Source organism: Pezoporus flaviventris, unplaced genomic scaffold (genome assembly GCF_033815535.1).
Source record: "Pezoporus flaviventris isolate CSIRO_AGI_PZ_B2104156 unplaced genomic scaffold, CSIRO_AGI_Pfla_v1 ptg000037l, whole genome shotgun sequence".
NCBI classification, from domain to species: domain Eukaryota; kingdom Metazoa; phylum Chordata; class Aves; order Psittaciformes; family Psittacidae; genus Pezoporus; species Pezoporus flaviventris.
Window position 1 is genome coordinate 5,865,793 of NW_026892585.1, and position 22,632 is coordinate 5,888,424.

Below are 22,632 nucleotides of genomic sequence, written 5' to 3' on the forward strand. Positions count from 1 at the left end.
ATGATAGAAGGCAACTGTTAACAGCAGCCTGATAGAGTACCGCTTGCCGGCAGAGTGTCTGTAGGATCTGAGGGTTGTGACCGCTGCTCCCTGAAGCAAACAGCTGCTTGCTGAAGATGTGAATGACCTCAGCTGTCTGGCCCTCCTGCCAGACTCTACTGCTGTCCTCGCAAAGCTAGCAGGAACTGATGTTTGCTTCCTCTGCACTCTTTCCCAGGTCAGACACTACTCTTCAGCACCCAATTTCCATGGCAGTTTGTGTGAATGCAGCACAATATGAAAGGGTGCAGCTAAAGTGTGTCTCAGATTCCCTTCTGCTGCTCTTTTACCTTAGATGTGACCCATAGCAGAGGTTCAGGCAGGCAGCCTGTGGAGCTGGTACTTTCAAGTGGTACAGTCAGGCAGAGTGTAGCCCACCTAGGAGGACCCTTGGCTGAGTTCAGTTATGAACTTTAAGATGCAAAGATTTGTTAAGATACTTTTTTTCCCTTCATAAACTGAAATAGGGTTGCTAGTTTAAAAATTGAAACAAAATGAAGGTGAGAAAGTGTAAAGAAATCCAAAATATTGCGTTCTGTAAGATGCTATAATTACCTTAAAAAAATAAGCATAGTAAATTGGACACTTCAAATTACTTAGTTTATCCTAGGGCACAAGCTTATTATAATTCAGTTAATTCAAATTATAAAAGCATTCAACTGGTAAAATTTGTTACCATTTTTTTTCTGCTGTTTATCAAAATGAAATATCAAATAAACTGTAAAATGAGGTTCACATCAAACATGTTCTTCATAGTTATAAAATTAAAGGTAAGGAGAAAAAAACAAAGCCTCCCAATAAAAAGCAGGAGTAAAAGAATATACTTTAAGTAATAATCTTTGCTTATTTGCTAGATTCAGTTGTGAGTAGAAGTGGTCATTTATTTCCCTTTGATTCAAAGCAGTGGTTTCAAAATAAGGTCCACATATTTTAGGTAATCTCCAGATTATTTCTACCAGGCTTCAATGAGAATTGAGAAAAGAAATCACTAGTAGACTTAAATTTACATTTTGGGCGTCTGTACTCATGGGGAATTTGAAATCATGGGACTGGTTAAACTAAGGACTGAAACTAAGTCTCTGGGCCTAGTGCTGGAAAACTAAAGCATTGTTCCAGGAGAGCTGGTGCAGACTCATGAAAATGTGTTTGGAGGTGCACATAAGACCTGAGGGGAAATTAATAGCTGAAATTTGATGACTTTTCATGTTGGAATTGTGATAGTGTTACAGAATTTGAAGATAGCACTGCAATTTGTACTGGGAAAAGAAGACTCATGCTGATTTACATCTGACTTACATTACATTACCACTCTAATTCCACAAAGTACTGCATTTACTTCTGGTTTCCATGACTGTAGGTGACACAGGAATTTAGCTAACTCAATGAAATGGTTTCTAGCTATACGGTTTCAATAAGGTTTTGTTTGTATTGTATCTCTTTTTTTGGCTGCTGGCTTTAAATTATTTTGAAAAAAGAATTGTCCAACACGTTAATAGATATTACCTGTGGAGACTCCACAGCTGCTCAAGGAAATCCTTCCAGTGCTTCCAGAGGAGGCTATGAGGATGATCGGGGCTGGAGCACCTCTTGTATAAAGACAAGCTGAGAAAATCGGGGCTGTTCAGCCTGGAGAAGAGAAGCTGTGTGGAGACCTCAGAGCAGCTTCCAGTGTCTGAAGGGGGCTGCAAGGGTGCTGGAGAGGGACTCTTCATCAGGGACTGTAGCGGTAGGACAAGGGGTGATGGGTTCAAACTGAAACAGGGGAAGTTCAGGTTAGATAGAAGGAAGAAGTTCTTCCCTGTGAGGGTGGTGAGGCACTGGCACAGGTTGCCCAGAGAATTGGTAAATGCTCCACCCGTGGCAGTGTTCAAGGCCAGGCTGGACAGAGCCTTGGTCGACATGGTCTTGTGCAAGGTGTCCGTGCCCATGGCAGGGGGTTGAAGCTGAATGATCTTAGGGTCCTTTCCAATCCAAACAATGTATTTTCTACCAGGCACTTCACTCTTATATATCTCCTTAATGTACTTGGGAATAAGTTAGGCCATTATATCTTTGCTTATACACCAGCTACAAAAACCAGATTATTGCTTCATTTTTGTGGCATCATGTTACCACTTCCACTGTAAATTTCCAATTCCTTCAGTTAACTAGCCACAATTTTATACATCTTTCCTTGTAACTAATTTTCTTAAATGAACAATTTTTGTGGCTTTCCTCTGAGCTCTCTCCCTTAAAAATACAGTGTCAAAACTTGAATGCTGGATTTCTTACTGATGCCACATCACTTCTGCACAAATTTTGCATCTATCTTCTAATAGGTATGTAACTATGTATGGGTTTTGTCAGTAGTTTGTTTTACTCCTGTTTAGCTTCTGATCATACAGAATAACACATCATCCTTTCCTGCAGGAATGCTACCTACTCTCTTGTTTTCTGTTCTGTATTTGTGCTGGTACTGCCATAATGCAATATTCTGTTGTTTCATCCTTTTCTGCAGCTGTCGCACCAAGCTGGCAGGAACACTTTAAATTGTCTAAAAGTAGGTATTTTTTCCTTAAAATTGAAAAAGGTATATTATTGCAGTTCAACTTTGTCGCAGTAATTGACTACAATTGCATTTGATAGATTTCTTGCTATAATGAACAGACTCTCATTATCTACAACCAATACAAAAAACTCCTGTGGAACAGAGCAGCATTAAGAAAATAACCTAAATCAGATCCAAGGATTTGTTTAAAAGCATGTTTTCCATTTTGATAAGGATAGAAAAGAAAATAAATAAAGCTCAGTCTTTCCCTCCATAATTTGAAGAAAGAAGTGCTTCTAAATGTGATTAAGATAATTCTCCAGAATACCTGTTCCTGGATAGCTTCCTGGCTAGGAGACATTCTCCCACTACTCAGAGGCATTTCAGGCTCTCCTAAATGCCAGCTCTTGGGGTTGCTTTTCTACTTTCTGGGAAACAGCTGTCAGTTAGAGCTTGCTGTGAAAAGAACGCTAAGGTCTTCATCTGCCTCTCAGCAGCTTCCACAAAGTCCTCAAATGAAGGCCTTTTTCATCCATTCTCCTTTCCATTGTATAAAATCTAAGGTGGCTGATTTCAGCCCTTTCTTCTGCTTCTCTATGGCTTTGGAACTAGACAGGAGAAAATCAGATTCAGCTGATCCTTTCCTAAGGTGGAGGGGAGATAAGGGAAAAGCTAGTACAGCTCCTAAGGGAGCAGAAGTAACTGCTTATGGATGGAAGGCAGAAAAGTGCATAAACATGTGATGTTGAAGTTGAACTCAAGTGAGTACTGGGTTGATTTGAGAGTTGGAGTATGAAGTGGCTTCCTGAGTGGAGGAATGGATAGCCAGAATGGCTGGGTACACACAGCCTTTCTGTTAAGTAACTATTGAACTCTTAGAGCTTCAGAAAGAGATTTTCATATCTTTCAGATTTGAAAAACTTTAAATTACAATTTTGGAAAGCTTTTAAGTATCTGCGAGCAATAGGCTATTCTACTGATGTCATGGAAACTTGAGCAGACGTGTAATTAGAAGGTCAATGAAAAATTGCTTCATCCTTTCAATTGTAATTCTAGTTTATTCTAAAGAATTACTTGCAATTTGGGAACAATGCTAGAGAGCTTCCCTACGTAAGTGTTTATTTCAGGGGAAAAAGTTTAATTGAAAAGCAGTAATACAATTTTTTTCATGCATTTAGTTTTTCTTTTTTTTTTTTTCTTTGTGACTGTTCTAAGGTTCTCCAGGTTTCTTTTCTCTATGAATATGAGCATTGACATCACTGTGTGATGTGAACATTAACCTGGAACACTTCAAATTTATATCGTTTCAGTTTAACGATCAAATAAATACACAAAACAGGCAAAGTTCCCAAATTTTCTATGCACTTTAGGGGTTTTTATTCCAAACAAAATGTTCATAATGTCTCGGATGTTCCCAGTTATTGTGTGTATCATGGCTTGGTGAAGAGCACCTCTCCTGTGAGGAAAGACTGAAAGAGCTGGGGTTGTTCAGGTTGGAGAAGCCTCCGGGAAGACCTTATTGCAGCCTGTCAGTTCTTAAAAGGGGCCTGTAAGAAAGATGGGAGACATTTTAGCCCTGTTGCAACAGGACGAGGGGTGATGTTTTTAAACTAAAAGTGGGAGATTCAGGTTGTTTGCGAGGAAGAAATTCTTTACAATGAGGGTGTTGAAACACTGGCACAGGTTGCCCACAGAGGTGGGGGATGAACCATCCCTGGAGACATTCCAGGCCAAGCTGAATGTGGTTTTGAGCAACCTGATCTGGTTGAAGATGTCCCTGCTCATTGCACAGTGTGGGACTGGATGAGCTTTGGAGGTCCCTTCCAACCCAACTATTCTATGATTCTATAGACATCTTCTTTCTCAGCAGAAATCAAGATACAAGTTTTTCTTTACTATATTAATCCTGCACACTTACAGTCACATACAGAGACTAGTAATAAAAACTGAGTAAGAGTAGGATGCAGTTATGCAGACATTGTGAGTTATGCTTCTTACTACGAATTCCTTTGGGTGTTGGACTAGATGACCTTTGAAGGTCCCTTTCAACACAAGCTATTCTATGATTTAGGAATCCTTCTAGGAGCAGAAAGGTGCAGACATCAGTATTTTTTATACAAAAATGTCTGTATTTCACCTGAATTTAACTCATAACCCGCAAGTTCTAGGAGTGTTCTTATACCATATTCCTACTCTTTCATTGATTATGCCTGTTCAGGTTGCAGAACCTTGTGACAGACTACATACGAACTGATGCAACAGAAGTCATGAGGATTAACCTGTAGAGCTATCTCCCTTGCAAAGCTAGGTAGAGTGGAAAAAAAAATTTTCCAGTGCTCTAACATGAAGAAGGGAATTTCCTGGTGCCAGGTGAAGAGTGAAAACCCAGGAGCATTCACCCAGCATTTTGCCTTTGGCAAGAGTAATGTTAGAAAAATACAGTGCCTTTTTCACCTTGAGTGCAAGACTGGCATAGGTGAACCATCTGAAAATTACCACTGCAAGAATACATTCTCAGCAGATCCTCAGCGTTCTAGCTGTACATTTAATGTTGTGGTGAGATTCTTTAAACTTTGGAATGTCCTACACAAAGGATATATGATTGTGATTTTTTTTTTTTTTTCCCACTAATTGTACTTTAGGTTTTATTTAATGATGGGACCAAATTAAAACCTGATTTTGTACAGGGTAATTGCAGCAGATGAATGAAATATGTTTACTGAGCATGAGGTAATGGAAATTGCTATGGTGTTTTTGAGAGAAAGGCCTCCTTTGAGAGGAAGAAAAGAATCACAAAGGCTCTCAAGACCAAATTGTTCTGACACAAAACATCCCACATTTATATGGTAATACAGCGAAGTCAGAGGTGGCAAATTCAGTGTTAAGAGGAGGAGGAGAGTTTCAGAGAATCAATGAGAGCCAGTTTTGAGAGATGTGGATTTGTGTCTGAAAGTTGAGCTCCAGCTTGAAGTCTCTGATACCTGTGGTACAAGGTTTTAATGTTGCCATTCCCTCCATGTGGGCACTGGGAGAGAAACTCTAGTTTTCACGTAATCTGATGGAACATGGTATTCCAGGGGGTTCCATATCCTCAGTAAAACCTGTCTGACATTGGTTCAGCAGTTCAACATGTTAAGAAGAGCCTGACTGACATAGAAGGGAAATATCAGTGCTGACATTAATCTACATTTCATTAATAAGTGAGGCTAAAAATAGGTTGGAAAGCTTTAACACCTGAATCGCGAACCACCCATATTTTACACAATGTAGAAAGGCCTGAAAGCCAGTGGCATAAGACAAATAAAAGACAGAATTTCTTTCAGATTGAGAAGAAAAAATCAGCCTTCAGAAATCTTTTTTGAGGTACAAGTATGTATACTGCCCAATGTGGTGAGAAGAGTGCATGTGTTGTCAAGTAGATTGTGATCTCATTATCACTGTGCAGTGAGAACCAGCTAGATACTTTGAAATTGAAGGAATTACTGGGAAAAGCAGCATGGAGAAGGAAGAAGTTACTTACAGCTACTGAAAAGCATCTCTTAAGCTCTTCTGTTAACTTCAGGATAGCGAATCTGTTGTGATGAATTTTATTTCCTATAGAAAGGAATGGTCTAAATGCATATAACAGCACAAATTAATGAAGGTAGCTTTGCTAAGAGGTAATCCCGAATATAGTAACTCTTAAGGAAGTAATCTCCTTTACAGAATTTTGCTGAAATTCTTCATTTCCTCTTTGTAATTCTGTTTACAAAAAAGGCAAGCTCAAGATAGTCAGCATGACTATCATTCTGTGCTGTATTCTTCACTCTGATGGTGGTGAGACATTGGAACATGTTGGCCAGAGAAGCTGTGGCTGCCCCATCCCTGGCAGTGTTCAAGGCCTTACATTATCGTGAAATACTTTCCTTCTCTATGCACAGATGCAGGTTTAGAATTGGTGACGTACTTTTTAAAAGGGAAATTAATCACTTGACATGTCTCTTTTTCCATCTGCTAAATGCAATACCTCATTCGCTATGTAGCTACTTTGGAATTTTTGGGTTGTTCAGTCAGTCAATATTTGGGAGCTTCCAAAAAGAAGGCTTTCCTGTTTTGTGACGTATTTGTTTTCTTTATATTAACAGTATCCTGTCATAGCTTTTCCTAATCTTGGGTTTGCAGAAACAATAATTTTTTGTGAAGGTACTTTTACTTTGCTTTTCTTCTGTTGTAAAATCTTGGGGGGAGGTTATGTCTTTGCTTGAGTAATTACTTCTTCCAGCCTTTTAGTATAGGCTATCATAGTATTTATTGAAAAAGATGTATTTGGAAACAGTACACTTTCCCCCTTCCCTATTCATTTAAAAAAAAAGAAAAAACAAAAAACAGTAAAGAATTCCAAGTATCCTAAATAAGATGTAACCCATAATTCTTTCTTTTTGGCAAATAATAAATGAGCCATTCAAGATTAATGAGTACTCTCCTTAAGCTTGGCACAGCCTAAATGAAAATGCTGTGACACATAAGTGAAATATTTAATTATTGAATTTTGAGAGCTCTTGGAAGCATGAGGTGCATTGCAAAAAGATCTTTGTTTCCCAGGCCTGTTACCTACCAGTCTGAGATAGGTACTATTTGAAAAGACAGACATTTGAAGCAGTGTCTATTCTTCTAAACAAATCCAAACCAACAACTATGAAAACAAACAAGTGAATGTTCCAAGATATAATTTGAGGAAGGGGAAGTTTCCTTGCTTTATGAATTTACAGCTGTAGATGCTAACAGAAGGGCAATGAAAGCACTGGAAAAACAAAGGTAAAGCTTTTCCATCACTGATGGTCTGACCGTCTGCTTTAACACGCCGTTCTCCAAGTCCTAGATGGTTCAGGTATGCCAGTCTCTCCCAAGAGAGTCCTCATTACCTCTCATATAGATTTGAGGAGGAAGTCTAGAAACCCCATACTGGTTTAAGGCAAAGATACAACTCAGTTCTTGTGTGTAGCTTTGTCAGAATAAGAAGCTTTGCCTTGTATGTAGCGTCATCTACAGCTGCTGTTCACTTCTTTCCCTCTACTCCAGCCCCTTCTCAGCACTTGTAGTTTTTACATCCTCAGTTTTGCATAAAGGATGGAGATCTGTTCCTGTTGTGACATTCTCCTGGTTCATCACCTGATTCCAAAGACTGAATATTGTAGGAAAAAAATAAAATGAGAAACCCAAAAAACGTGATGATGGTGATCTATCTAGGTGCCAAATACAGCCTATTGCATTTGGGAAGCTCTGTTACGGTACTCCAGAAGGTAGTGACTGTTGCCCTTGCCTTTTGCTTAATCTAATGTTTCATACTTAACCAGGAAATGGAAACTCTAAGAAAGAACTGGAGTTCTCAGAAGAGAAACCTAATTGCCAAGCTATTGGCAAGACTTTCTTCTTTTCTGGCACAAATTTAATGAAAGCCACAAGAGAAGCACTGGAATCCATTGCATAGTTGTTAGGACACTCTGCTGAGAGAAGAAAACCAGAGCTCAGTTCCAAATCCTGAAACAAAATATTCCTTTTTATCAAATTTTATAAATTAAAAATATTTTTTCTCAAATATAATGTAAAAGCCACCCATTGAATTTACAGGAGAATCCCTCTTAAGTGAACTCATAAGGAACCCTTCTTTCTTCTCCTGTTGGTTGGCATATTTAGTCTTTACTGGGAAGGACCATCATCTTGAAGTATCTCATTCTTCCCGTTCCTTGTGGTAAGTAACTACCTCCTAAAATTCCTTACTCAAAACTGTTGGGGACCTAACCAAATCTTCATGTAACAGAGAATTTTTTCCTTAGGTGAGAAGCACATTTCCCTTGGTTGCTTTAGAAATAGAGGAAGACAAATATTTATTTTTTCAGTAACATTTTCACTCAGATACTAAAATGGATTTTCCAGAGACTAGAGGGATTATACCCTTGTCATCCCCCAGATCAGTCTGCAGTTCAGCATGCACTCCATGTTGCACGGGGGCGGGAGGAGCTGGCTTCTTAGTCTCTCCCCATCAACACATGACTGGATGCAGCAATGCACATTTTCCCTAAAAATCAGTTGAGAACATTAGGAAGCACACTAGGCCTAGTCTGGCATAAGTTAATATTTCCAAGGACAGGCTGAACTCTAAAGCCATATGGGTTATGGTCCCTAAAATCTGAAAGTGGTGACAGAAGAGGTTGTCAGCTCACTAACAGAGATGTTTTTAATAGCTTCTCAAGAAATAAGCAGAGGCATTAGAGGACTAGAGGAAAATAAGTATAAATTCATTGTTTAAGTAAGGGATTAGCAAGGAGACAAGAAACCAGAGACGAATAAATCTGAGTAATAGCCATGCTTCTAATGGCATCAATAAGCTTCTAATGAAAAATAAATAGTGCTAAAATAAACCAAAATAAATATTGTTAGTCCCGTTGTCTGCAGCAATAGTTTCGGGGGGGGGGGGGGGGGTTGGGGGGGGAAGGGCTTGTGACATTCTGTTGCAGCTGATTGGATAAATGAATGCTGATCTTGGGATCAGGGTCATCTTGCTAAGCCATAAAACAATAAATTTCCTGAGTAACATCCTTTCCTCTCACCCTGTCTTCCAAATGTCATCGTATTTCTGGCAGATGACACTGAACTTCCTGTGGTCTCTCCATCTCAGCGGGAGTCATACGCATGGACACACTGGACAATAAGACGTTATTTTTCTGACCAGCTTTCATAGACAATACTTCAAAGAATGCATTGCAGAATTCACCTAAATCAAGTCATTGGGAGATTAAGGCATGGTTTCACTGAGTAATTTAACTAAGAAGTAGCTCAATATTATGAAGGAAAGTTAGAAGGAAAACATAGGGCTTACTGTTAAATCATCCCATAGCTGTAGAGTGATAACTCCATAACCGCAGTGGAAGAGGGAACTCTGATCTACAGAAGATATTGTGTAATGTACAATCCCTGTATTTGTACAAATTCTTAATTTAAACTTAAGATGCTTTATGTTGCATTTGCTTCAGTGGGGATATATTTTTTGCTCTTTTTATCAATATTTTTGTTATTTCTTTATAAACTTAATAGATGGTCTGGGGAGAGTTATAAAATACCTAAACCAAAGAATCCTATTTAATGACTCACAGTCCTTTTTTCATAAGGATATTTAGGGCAAGCTTCATTTGGGCTTATCATGTTTATTCAGCAAAGTACAAACTGATTTTTAAGTCAGGAAGTTTTTATGTGTGTTTAGAGTTGAGCATTGCTTGCATCTTTAGATGAATCAATGCTTAGACATGAACTGTGTGATTAAAAAGGTTAGAAAAGCACCGTGAAAGGCATATTCCCTTTTCCCTAACCCACCTAGTATACCCTAGTTTAGTAATACATCGGGTTAAAGCAAGTACTTATTTTCTGCATGTTGTTAAGTGTATGGCTGATTGTATTGGAAGCAGAATGATGGAATGTTTCATTTAAAATTCATTGTTTTGATGTATGGTGTTGAATCATATAATTACAGCTTGGTTTTGGTTGGAAAGGACCTGGTGATTGTTCAGTTTCAACCCCCTGCCACTGGCAGTGACACTTCACACTAGACCGTGTTGCCCAAGGTTCTGTCCAGTCTGGCCTTGAACACTCCCAGGGAGGGAGCATTTACCACTTCTTTAGGCAACCTTTTCCATTGCCTCACCACCCTCACAGTAAAGAATTTCTTCCTTATATCTAACCTGAACTTCGCCTGTTGAAGTTTAAATCCATCACCCCTTGTCCTGTCGCTACCTATGGTTGATATTTCAAATAATTATTCTTGTCAATGCAATTAACTGGCTGGTAGGGTGTCTGAAATATGCATGACTGTCATTGCCCACTGGTCAGGACTTCTTAGAAGAGGTGAGCCTCATATAAAGGATGATAGGGGGTTTTCATTCATTCAAACGTTGCTTAGAGTGTCTCTTGGTTGTTACCTGACTGTTGGCACAGAAACGGCACTACTAGATGTAGCTATTTTCTTGCTCAACCTAATGACTTTATCACCTCTCCTTTGTGAGACGTAGTTAGTAGTAAACTATTAGAACAAGGAGATCTGGTTACTGGTGATGTTTTTCGTATTTTCTGTTCTGGTGGCTGCATTCCCCATATGTTCCAGCAGTCACACAAACTGCGCAGCACAAGACTCTTAAGGCAGACATGTCTTGAGACAAGGTTCTATGCAAGGGGCAAACTGGCTGGGTGTTGGCTACCCTTAATTCAGCCAAAAGTCTGGCAAATTATTTTTCATCATTGCATGGCAGCATATAGTTATGTACAGATCAGGGGAATATTTGCTAGAGGAGAGGTCTGTCCAGCCCAGCATCCTGTCTCCAATGCCAGCTATCAGCCTGTTAAAGAGCAAAACCAGTGCACATGCATACAACAGTACTTTGGATTATTAACCCAGCATTTAATCCCAGGCACAGCTACAGGTTGGGCAGAGAAGAGATTCAGAGCAGCCCTGTGGAGAAGGACTTGGGGGTGTTGGTTGATGAGAAAATGAACATGAGCTGGCAGTGTGCACTTGCAGCCCAGAAAGCCAACCGTATCCTGGGCTGCATCAAAAGGAGCGTGACCAGCAGGTCGAAGGAGGTGATCCTGCCCCTCTACTCTGCTCTTGTGAGACCTCACCTGGAGTATTGTGTGCAGTTCTGGTGTCCTCAACATAAAAAGGACATGGAACTGTTGGAACAAGTCCAGAGAAGGGCCACGAGGATGATCAGGGGACTGGAGCACCTCCTATATGAAGACAGGCTGAGCAAGTTGGGGCTGTTCAGCCTGGAGAAGAGAATACAGATCTGTATGCTGTGGCAAAAACACTTTCATCTGTTTGAATTTAGCTCTTCCTGGCTTTATGTGATATTCCTGGAGTGCTGGAGAAGAAGCTCTCATCTCTCTACTGCACAGAGCATAATTGCTTTAGGGGAAAATCAGAAATGCTTGTAGAAATATCTAGATAAAAATAGTTTATATCTCATGAAGCTTACTGCCCAAGTCTAATTATACTAGGTCTTCCTGTATAAAGACAGGCTGAGAAAATCGGGGCTGTTCAGCCTGGAGAAGAGAAGCTGTGTGGAGACCTCAGAGCAGCTTCCTGTGTCTGAAGGGGGCTACAGGGATGCTGGAGAGGGACTCTTCATCAGGGGCTGTAGTGATAGGACAAGGGTGATTGGTTCAAACTTAAACAGGGGAAGTTTAGATTGGATATAAGGAGGAAGTTCTTTACTGTAAGGGTGGTGGGACACTGGCACAGGTTGCCCAAAGAAGTGGAAATGCTCCATCCCTGGCAGTGTTCAAGGCCAGGCTGGACAGAGCCTTGGGTGATGTGGTCTACTGTGAGGCATCTCTGCCCATGGCAGAGGGTTGGAACTAGATGAGCTTTTGGTCTATTTCCCTGGAAGCATAGATGTTTTAAAATCTAAGCCTTGGTTTGAAAAATCAGGCACAGTTTGAGAACTTAGTTGAGAACATAGTCATATTTAAGCATGTGTGATAGCTATTCTTAATCTCGGGTACAGGATTCCTCTGAAGCAGGGCTTTCCACATCTGTCAAAAAGGTTCATTAAACAAAGCCTAGTATCCCCACTGAACTCAGAGCTGATGGCTGTTGTACTTGTGAGGTTTTTGGAGCAGGCCCTTAGGATTTAGGAAATTCAGTGCAGAACAACTCAAATAACAGCCATTGATACAAATAAATCAGAGTCTTGGTATATTTTTATTGCAGCAAAAGAATTCACTATCTTTGTGCTTCATATTCTGAACCCATTTTCAACTGTGTACTGTTAACAATTAACTCCAGTTACAGACATTCAGTTTTGGCGCTGGCAGGACTTCAGTCTCCATTTACCTCCTCCTTTACCATAGAATATAGTTTTATGTTCTATGGCATGGTTTACAATTTACCATCTGAGAACTTTTCAAAGCACTAACTTAATGTTACAACTCTTAGAAAAAGCTCAAAAGGCAGTAATAGTGCACTCAGTTGTTTGTTTGTTTGTTTCCCTGTAACATAATGACTGCCCTTTTTCCTCTTTATTCAAGAATAAAGTAGCAGCTTAAGAATCTGCTACCTTATCTGGATATAGGTAACAATAAATAAACAGAAACATTCACCAATCCAAAAAAAAGAAACACAGTTGTTATTCAAACACAAAGTACTCTCTGGAGAGCTCTTACTGGCAAATGTTTTCTCTTTACTTAAAATGGATTAAAATTGCTCCATGAAATGAATGCTTAACAAATACTAGTCTTAGATTTTATTTTCTTCTTTTATTTTTTGTATATGGAAAGTTCTGATTTTTGTAATTTTATACGACCTTCCCTGAAATCCTCTTTCCCCATGTGTTTTTCATGGAACTAGTCCTTGTGTAGACTTTAGGTCTAAATGGTCTCACATTAAGAGACCAGTTCTTCTATTGCCATGACATACACAAGTAATGAAATTCATCCATTATACTTTTTATACCTGTTGTCATAGGCCACAGGCTTCCAGAACCTTTGATGGAATGTGTGCATCCCTGTTCTATATGCATCACACTGATTTCTAAGTTTCATGAGCAAGAGTCCATTTTTGTAAGTGCCTGGATCCTACATATCTAAAATTTTCTTTTTCCATTTTCTTTGCATTCATTTTGGCTGATTCTCTTATTATTCATTATTTCTTTCACCTGGATTATTACTATGAAGGTTATACAAAGGGGTCACTCAAATTCCGTTGCGCTCCGGAGCATGGTTTTGCACACCTTGATTCCAGTTAAAGAAACCATCCCTCTTCAGAAGCAGTCAGGCACACAATGAAAATGCCTAAATCTGTTTTTTTTATGGATGCATTATTGTGTTTTTTTCTGTACCTGGAATTAAAACAGAAAGGATCAAAGGGTGAAGTCCTGTTCTCTTAGTAACAAAGCTCCTAATGACTTAACAGGACCATTATTTTATAGCTGAGCCATCTCTATTGGTAGTGGTATTCAAGGCTGATGTATTTATCCCTTCTATGGCTATCTCTTTAATGTCTGTTTTATTTAGTTTTAATGCTGAAATATTTATTGTTGAAATTAAAATTGTCCTAAAACTGGAATGTACACAAGTGTATGTGTGTAAGGTTCTAGCTTTCATTTGCCTTTGTTCCTCAGTAGTGAAAGGAAAAAATCCCATCAAACTAATCTCATGTGTGAATGAATTCTTGTGTATGTTTTTGGTATCCAGGAAACTGTTGAGAAACAGACTTCTTGCATCATTGGGCAGAAAAATGTATGTTTTATAATACATCTCCATCAGTAAATCAGATATAGCTAACATACATACTTTTGCATGTAAGGATCTGTTCTTGACAATATCCAAAACTGAAACTCTAGAAACAAGCACATGTAATACCAGATTTCTTTTTCCTTCTTTTTCCTCACTAATTCACTGCCACTCATCATCACAGAACATAGTTTTCTTCTCTATTCTGAATGTGATTATGAAGATTAAAAATGGAGCAAGTACAGCACTGGACATGCTGGCAGGCAGTTTAAGCATTCTTCTGAGTGCTTCCATTAACCTACTTCTTGCTCCTGGACACAGAGCAAGATTTTCTCCAGGCCTCTATTTTCCTTCCTATTCACATTCTATTTTATATCACAAAACCTTTAAAGCCTATCTCTTACTGTGTTTGCGTAGTGAAAAAAACCAATGTGGTTCTGATTTTAAAGCCGTCCTTAAGCATCAGTGTTCTAGAATTGCTTTCCTATAAAATCAGTGATTACCTAAATTTGTGCTGATGCTGATTCCTGAAGCTTTTGTAGAGTAGGATTAAGTTGCACTGTGCTCCACAATCACTTTGTCAGTTTAACACATATTCACACAGATATCATTGGCTTCTGCATTTTTGTATAAAGCACATTTTTACCATGCTTTTCAGAACCTTACTTTTATGGATTTCTCTGAGACAGCTTCTTAAGATAATTTTAGCCATTTAAAAAATATATTACGTTTTAAAAATTATATTTCAAGTGTAGCTTGCTTCCTCTTGGATTGTTCCTATCCTTATTATGGAGATACTATATGCTCTTTCAGTTGTTTTGAAATCAGCGATTAAAACATTGATTTTTAATTCTTTTTAAACTGAACTTTTTTTTTATTTCAGACACAGTTTCAGATTGCAGATTTCATTCTAATAAGTGTGCTGTAGCCACCATTCATGTCTGTTCTAAGTTTAAACTCTTGCTTAGTATTAAACAGGTTTGCAGCCTGTAGCCGTTTCTCAGCTTTGGCTTTTATTTGCGCTGTTATTTGGTAAGGCATGCAGTTCACTGCTCCGGTGCCATCAGAAATCTTCATTTTTCCTTCTTTGGAAAATATAAGTCATGATAATGCTTTCATACAAAACTCCCATACAACTCTTTCATCACTTGTCTTTCATCCTTTCTCTCATGTGCACTGCTTTTGTTAGGTGAAAGGCTTCACGTAAGGCTTCTGTGAAAGGTCAGTACAGCAGCTCAGATGCAGACTCATTTTCTAGCAGATGTACTGAGCTTTTACCAGTTTACAGGAAATGATCTACTATTCCTTTCTCTTTGTCTCTTGGGAACTATGGATGTAATCCAAAGTACATTGAAAGTCAATGCCCCCTCTGTGAGGCAATTTCAAGGAATGAACCCAGTGATCTAATAGGTCTTTTCCATCTCTAATTATCATGCTCCTATGAAACTCCAGTCCCATGGTGAGGTCTACCAGGTAATCTCTAAATGGCCTAAATAGCTGTAAGCTATTATTTTTCTTGAAAACAAGAGCTTGGGACATTTAAACTCTCAGCAGTATATTATGACAACACTGGCACGTTATCTTCACTGTATCTAAGCATCAGTGAAACAAATAGATCAAAAACTGGCACTGATTTATTTACTTAATTAGTCAGTGCTACATTATCGTGACCCGTACTGAGAGGCTTCTGCATACTCTCTTAATCTCAAATGGGGATGGCCCTTTGTCTGTTTGTCAGTTGTGCAACTTTCATCCTCCTAGTAAGATCAGCACTTCATGAGAAAAGTGCTTCAGTGTTTTCTGAAAGGCTAGGAAAGGTATTTCTAATGTTGCCTGTTTGCTCTTGCCAGCATGTAAATAATTTCACAGCACACAAGAGTCTTAATAATCCCTCCTGGCTCTTCAGAGATCCTTTGTATAAATAATTAATTTGGGGCTTTTAACGCTCTTGTCCTCTCTGTAATGAGAAGAACAAACAAGGACAATGCAATGACAGCTAAAATTTGCAAAGTCTGTTCTGTAGTGTAGAAGCCAAATAGTTCTCTTCAGTCTGGAAAAGAAAGAGGAGATACCCAAAAATCAAATATTCTTTCATTCAGGCCAGATACAGTCCAGGGAGAGCTAAAGCAAGGGGATTTATGTAATAAAATATTGGTATATTAATAACATGATTGAAACTTTTACATATAAAGTTGATGATTATCTTTCCCCTGTTCAAAAATATATTATCAGTGCAAGCAAGAGAACTGTGAAAAGTGCACATTGAAGTGCTTGCATTTTTTCTTTCCCTACAAGAGTGTTCACAGTGGGCTTGATGTTTTTTGGATGCTGACTTTCATGGCTTGCTCCTGCTACAGGGAATAAAATGCCTAAGGCTACACTGGCAGTTCTGAAAGGAAAATACAATGTCTGTTCTATTCAACCAGTTTTATTAATAGACATCTGTCAAATAAACAGTATTTGAAATTGGGATATAATTTTAATGGATTAAGAGAAGTTAGTACATCACAAGATGAAACTAATTCTTTGTGCAGATGACAGTCATCTGAACCAGAGGAGTCTGAATTTGTTGATCAAGTCTTGATTATGTGTAAATCTGTTAGCTGTCCTCCGTATAAAATTACTCTCTGTGAACCTGTATAGTCTTCTTGTGGTGGTTTGGTAGTCTAAAGAGGGATATGGGTGTCGTGGTTTAAACCCAGTCAGGTAATTCGTTCGCTCACTTCCCCCCCTTTCTTGCCCTCCCCCTACTCCCAGAGGGACGGAGAGGAGAATCAAAAGAATGCAACTCCCACGGGTTGAGATAAGAACAGTTTAGTAACTAAGGTATAACACAAATCACTACTGCTACCACCAATGATAATAATGATAAAGGAAATAACAAGGAAACAGAATACAACACCTCACCACCCACTGACCTATAACTCGTCCCCCAAGCCCGACCAAGCTCCGACCGATACCTCCTCCAACCCTGCAGTCTCCCAGCCCTTCCAGCTAACTCCCAGTTACCTCCTGGGCATGACGTGCTGTGGTATGGAATACCTCTTTGGTCAGTTTGGGTCAGGTGTCCTGTCTCTGCTTCCTCCCAGCTTCCCCTCCTCCCTGGCAGAGCATGAGGCTCACAAAGTCCTTGGCCAAACCAAAACATCTCTATCAGCTCTGTTCCCGAGCCGAAAGTCAAAACACTGCACTGCACCAGCTACCAAGGAGGAGAAACATGACTGCTACTGCTGAACCCAGGACAATGGGTTATGTTACCTATTTACAATACCATTTCAGAACACTAAAGGACCCTTTATCTTCTATTGAAAGTTTAATGTCGGGGGATACATCTTGTCAGATGCAGATGCTCAAGTCTTAGGGTCCAAGGCAGAACTGTTCAGGCTGAAGAACTGTAATTGTTCATGGGCGAGAGTAGTCTCTTTTCTCATACTTAATGAGTGAATCATCAAAGCTGGTGCATTTGCGCCTGTGGGACAGCTGGATCACGAGACCCCCTTGCAGCCCTATGTTCCGCTCTGCGGCCCTCAACACAAGAGGGACATGGAGCTGTTGGAGTGAGTCCAGAGGAAGCCTGGAGATGCTGTGAGGGCTGGAGCAGCTCTGCTCTGGAGCCAGGCTGAGAGAACTGGGCTGGTTCAGCCTGGAGAAGAGAAGGCTCCATAAGGGAAGACCTTACAGCAGCTCCTGTACCTGAAGGGGCTACAAGAAACCAGGAGACGGGCTTTGGACAAGAGCCTGTAGGGACAGGACAAGGGGAATGGCTTTAACCTGCCAGAGGGGAGATCTACATTAGACATTAGGCAGAAGTTCTTCCCTGTGAGAGTGCTGAGGCACTGGCACAGGTTGCCCATAGAAGCTGTGGCTGCCCCATCCCTGGCAGTGTTCAAGGCCAGGTTGGACAGGGCTTGGAGCAGCCTGGTGTAGTGTGAGGTGTCCCTGCCCGTGGCAAGGGATTGGAAGCTTTAAGGTCCTCTCCGACCCAAACCAGTCTGTGATTCTATGATTCTATGATATGTTCCACATCCTAGTCCTTGAGTCATCCACACTGCAGTTGTGTTTAATGCTTCTTCTCCACTGGATATATGCAGTTATTCTTTGTCTATTCTGTTTCCCCTGTCTCCAACAAATGAAGCAGAATGTTGTTCCTATTGCAGTGCTAGTATGTCTTTGATGGTTCCAGCAGGACTACATGCAGCAGAGATGGAACTCGAGTCACTTGCCATCGCTGTTGTAAATTTTCCATAAGTCAAAGTAACCCTTTTTCACCAATATCCATTTACTAACAGTGTCTGTATTAACTACCTGTTCTCACCATAATTAATGAATCATAGAATCACAGAATGGTTTGGGTTGGAAAGGACCATAAAATCATCCAGTTTTAACCCCCCACCATGGGCAGGGATACATCATACTAGACCATGTTGTCCAAGGCTCTGTCCAGCTTGGCCTTGAGCACACTGCCAGGGATGGAGCATTCATCACTTTGGACAACCTGTTCCAGCACCTCAGCACCCTCACAGGGAAGAACTTCTGCCTTATATCTAACATGAATCCTGCCTAAATAACAAAGTAATTGAAAAATGCATGGGAAATAGTATGTTTTACCAACTTTTCATACCAGATCTTTTGTGAACAGATGACTCTAAGCTCATGGAAGTACTGAACCCTTCAGAAGAAGATATATGGAAGAGCTAAATGGTTGAGAAAAACTCAAAAGGCTCAGACCCAAGAAGAACAACACTCAAAGGCCTCACTCACTGTAAACTGATTTTAAGTTTACTGACTTTTCTAATGGTAGCATTACTTGTTGTTACTTGTTGATGCTAATGGACAGTCAGACTACTGAGTTTTGTAAAATGCAGTCTGGGTTGTATAGTTTCTATACGTCCTTGTGTAGGGAGCTGGTTTGCTTTTGGGGAAAATAGTCTTCTGTTGATGCTTGGTCTATATGGCACACCTTTGTTATGCATCAGCTAGCAGAATACCACTGATTGTACTTAGTGATAAGGGCTACTTTAACAACTCCTTTCTCATTGCCAAGTGAGTTGCTTCACAGAGAGTTGAAAAGAGCAACTTTCTTTCTTCCAACAACTGTTGGAGAATAAATATGAAGGACTTGTAGCTGAGGCTGGTTGCTGTTAGGATTGTAAATGGAAGGATTGTAAACTTTACACTGGCCTTGCACTGGCTCAAGGGGGAAATTACCCATTTAACTTCAAATGTGTTTCACAATTTGTATAGGATGAACTTACCAAGTAACTTTCAACAGAACAAAATGTGTTCTGTTTTCCTAGAATGGCACAGACTTCCTGGAATGCTGGAAGAACTGGAAGAACTCTTTATAAATCTGCTACCACTGCTGAAAATCAGCAACTGAAAATCTGTATGAAGTATATGTTTGGTTTTCATACTATCTGTGTAAAAGAAACCATGTTGAATGACTCTAGCATGTCTTAAATGTTCAGTAACAATGGAAGCAGCCAAGTGGGATCCCCCTTGAAATAAATCACAGTCCCTTCTCAAATATAAAAATATACTTGGAGAGAATTGTCATGCATTCCTTCCAAAGCAGGACTTCTAAGGGTAAAACATATTCAGTCCAAGTGTCATTCCAACTGCTTTTTTAGACTGTTTTGTTGCAGTATCCAAGGAAAAGCAAAGATAGATACGGTACTATTTTGCCACCTAATATCCTGTAGTTTATTCAATCCAAACATAAACATTTGCTCTGGACTGATGTCCTGGCAACATTTGCTGACTGGCCCAAATAAGACACGCTTGCTAATGGTTCAGACTCAGGTTATTTTGCCCATTCATTCCACTTCAAGGTGGCTCTTCTACACCAGGGAGGCTCTTTTACTCGCTACCACCTGCTGTCTCTTACAAGCCAATAAATCAATGCAGTCCCACCACCCCTTCTTTGGGTTTCTTTTTTCTTTCTTTTAACTTGTTGCCCAAAATAGATAGCTAAGCAGTTCCCTTTCACAGGCCAGACTCATGCACAAAAAAGGCTTGCAAGACATGGAATTCAGTTCATCAGAAACTGGCACTTCTAACACAACAAACCAAGTCTTGTTCACATAGATGGGAGGCAGTACTGTGTGGAATCTTAAGCACCTACTCTTAGGAAAGCTGAGGGTGCTTAGCTCTTTGCCTTTCAAAAAATCCTTAAGTGATTCCATTAGCTTCAGTCAAGTTGCTGTATTTATATCACTAACAAACTGGAGTCAATAAGGCTCCAGTCCAAAGCCCACTTAAGTAATTGTTAATGTTACCATTGAATTTAATTGGATTTGGTCTAATGCCTAAGAGAGGAATCCACAAAAATATGCTCATTTTAAATGTATTTTCCAGCTGTCCATTTTCATTTTATCCTTTGTTCATATGTCAAAAGTTTAGCCCTTGAACTCTCTGTGTTTTTAGAAATGATCTATTATAACTTAATCAGTTGTTTATGGGTGGTTTTATATTCATTTTTATTCTGTCTTAGTGGGCCAAATTGTGTTCATGACTTCTTTTGAGTTTTTGACCTGATGGGACTGAATGAGTGACCACACTTTAGTTCACCCATGGTCATTTTTAAACTGTGCTCAGTAGGGAGGTAAGAATGTGTTATCTTAAACCTTGTAGGCTGGAGCTTACAGTTTTCCTTAACTCCCACACTCAGTCCCAGCTTCTGTGAAGTAGTTTAACCGTCGGGATTGGAAACACCAGCAGCTAAAACATAGAGTCCCTATTAAAATCTGCTTTATTTAATTAAAAAAATAAAATTCCTAGATTTTTTTTGTCATAATTCAGATGCTAATAAATTAGTTTGTGACTAGAATGTTTGTCTAGAGTACTCTAAGATGCTAGTGGATATTTTTTAGACTGAATCCTAGGAATAAAGATGATAAGATCAATGCCAGATATACATGATACCTCAGCATGTACATGAAACCAGATCTGAGTTCTAGCCTAATCTTTTTATTTCTTTCAGTTCCCTTTAGAAGTTAATATGGAGGAGAAATTTTCTGGTTTCTGCCTTACTTATGGCCTGTTGGAGAACTATTAAATCTTTGCTGTATCCCATCCAATTCTGAGGTGATACTTTGCATGATTTTTCCTGTGAAACTGCTGTATAGTTTGCAAGATCTATGTTCTATAGAAGCACTGTAATTCTGCTGCAGCAGCAACAGCCATTAACAACCCTGTTGTTGCAAAACCGTGTCAGTGCTGAGCTGGTGATTATATCTTAGGGCATCCTTCTGCCATTTTTAAATTCCAGAAATTCTCCTAACAGGCCTATGCAAGATCGAGACTCTTAAAAGTAAGCACCCCATATAGTCTATAAAAAAGATCAAAGCTCTCTTCTCTTCACCCTATCTTTTCCACAAGAAACAGGTGCAGGGAAATTTTTTCAAAGCATTCATGGATTCAGGCATGAAAATGAAGTATGACACCTTTTCAAATATGTCAGTAATTCGCACGTTGTCTAAAGGCTTGGGGTTGTTAGAACTGGTTTAAGAAGCATAAAGATGAAATAGAATTATCAAGTTTTCTTGTAGAGCTGTTTCTCTTCTGAGAATAAAATATCTAAATGTGTTGGATGCCTTGTTTATTGGGGTTGCTTTGAGAGAGAGAAGGAAATTTTGCTTGGGAGAATTCTGTGCTTTGTTATGAGACACAAATTAAGCAACTGGGAGTGAAAAAACTGTGTTGTCTAATAGAAATTATGCACCCTTCTATGGATTCTTTTTTTTTTTCCCTGTAAAGGCTGTGTCCAGCATGAGCACACGCGGCTGCAGGGGATACAGTTGGGAATAGGTGTTGAAATCAAGCTGATGGCATTAAGCAGCAAGCAGCTGACACCAAACAGCAGATACACTCCCTCTGTTCTCCCCAACTGAGCCCATCTGTCAGTTCTGCTTTGCAGCACTCCTTTCAAATGTTTCAGGAATCACCTGAATAAACAACTTTCCCACTTTCATCTTGACATATCCACATTGGTCTACTAAACTGTCTCGGTCGCAGACTTCAAGGTTATGTCATTCCACCCAATAACTTTGCTGACGTTAAAAGACATCCAACATCAGAGCAGAAGGCGGCACTGGCTTTCCAGACAGACTAGCTGGCCTGCTGTTATTCCCCTCCCTGATCCCACTGAGCACTCTGTGTGTATTTTTGTAGTACGGACCAAACCAAACCAACTTTCTGTTTGTTTTAGAGTAATCCTCTGTTTCACCTATTTGAACTCTTCTCCACGGTGACATTTCAGATGTTTAGGCTCACCGGTTGCCGAGTAGCTCCAGCCCGTCCTTTTTGTGTGTCTTGGTGAGCGTGGTAGGTTCTGTGTGGTAATGCTGTGTGGAGAACAAAATCCTGCAATTAAAATAACAGATTTACCCTTTGGATGTTATTACTAGAAAATAGGGTTCTGGACATCAGAATTGAGGCCCAAGAGCTTGTTGCTCCCATTGTGTCTCTTAATTACAAATAGTCTGGCTCACATAACCCCAGGCAGAAAGCAGAGGGCATCTTCCTTGTGGTTCAGTTTAATCTCAGCTCTAGTGCCTAGTTTTATAAAAAAGGGTGAATGAAAATACTCATAGTTAGGCCACTCACATAGTAGACGCTTACAGTAAAACTCACCTGCAAAATAAGAGATCTTGCATTCTTTCCTGCTTCTGTAGCTGCTGCTGACAGGAGGCAATCCCTCAGATGGAGTTCTGAGATGATTACTGGACTTCTTTTGAAGAATGAGCTGCATTTTAGCAACTTACTTCCAGATAGGAGCTTCCACCTCAGTAACTAGAGTGTTGGCT

At 39.7% G+C, this 22,632-nt stretch overlaps 2 long non-coding RNA genes across 2 annotated transcripts in view; both read left to right on the forward strand.

Annotated features, from left to right (window-relative positions):
- LOC133274961 (uncharacterized) overlaps positions 1–21,413 on the forward strand; it is a 28,305-nt gene extending 6,892 nt beyond the window's left edge. Inside the window, exon 2 of the long non-coding RNA XR_009745343.1 lies at positions 19,123–21,413. This is a non-coding gene — a long non-coding RNA (uncharacterized LOC133274961). The remainder of the gene's footprint in view (positions 1–19,122) is intronic.
- The window catches only part of LOC133274960 (uncharacterized), an 85,063-nt gene that overhangs the window by 41,128 nt on the left and 21,303 nt on the right, over positions 1–22,632 (forward strand). The gene's annotated exons all lie outside the window — the stretch shown is intronic.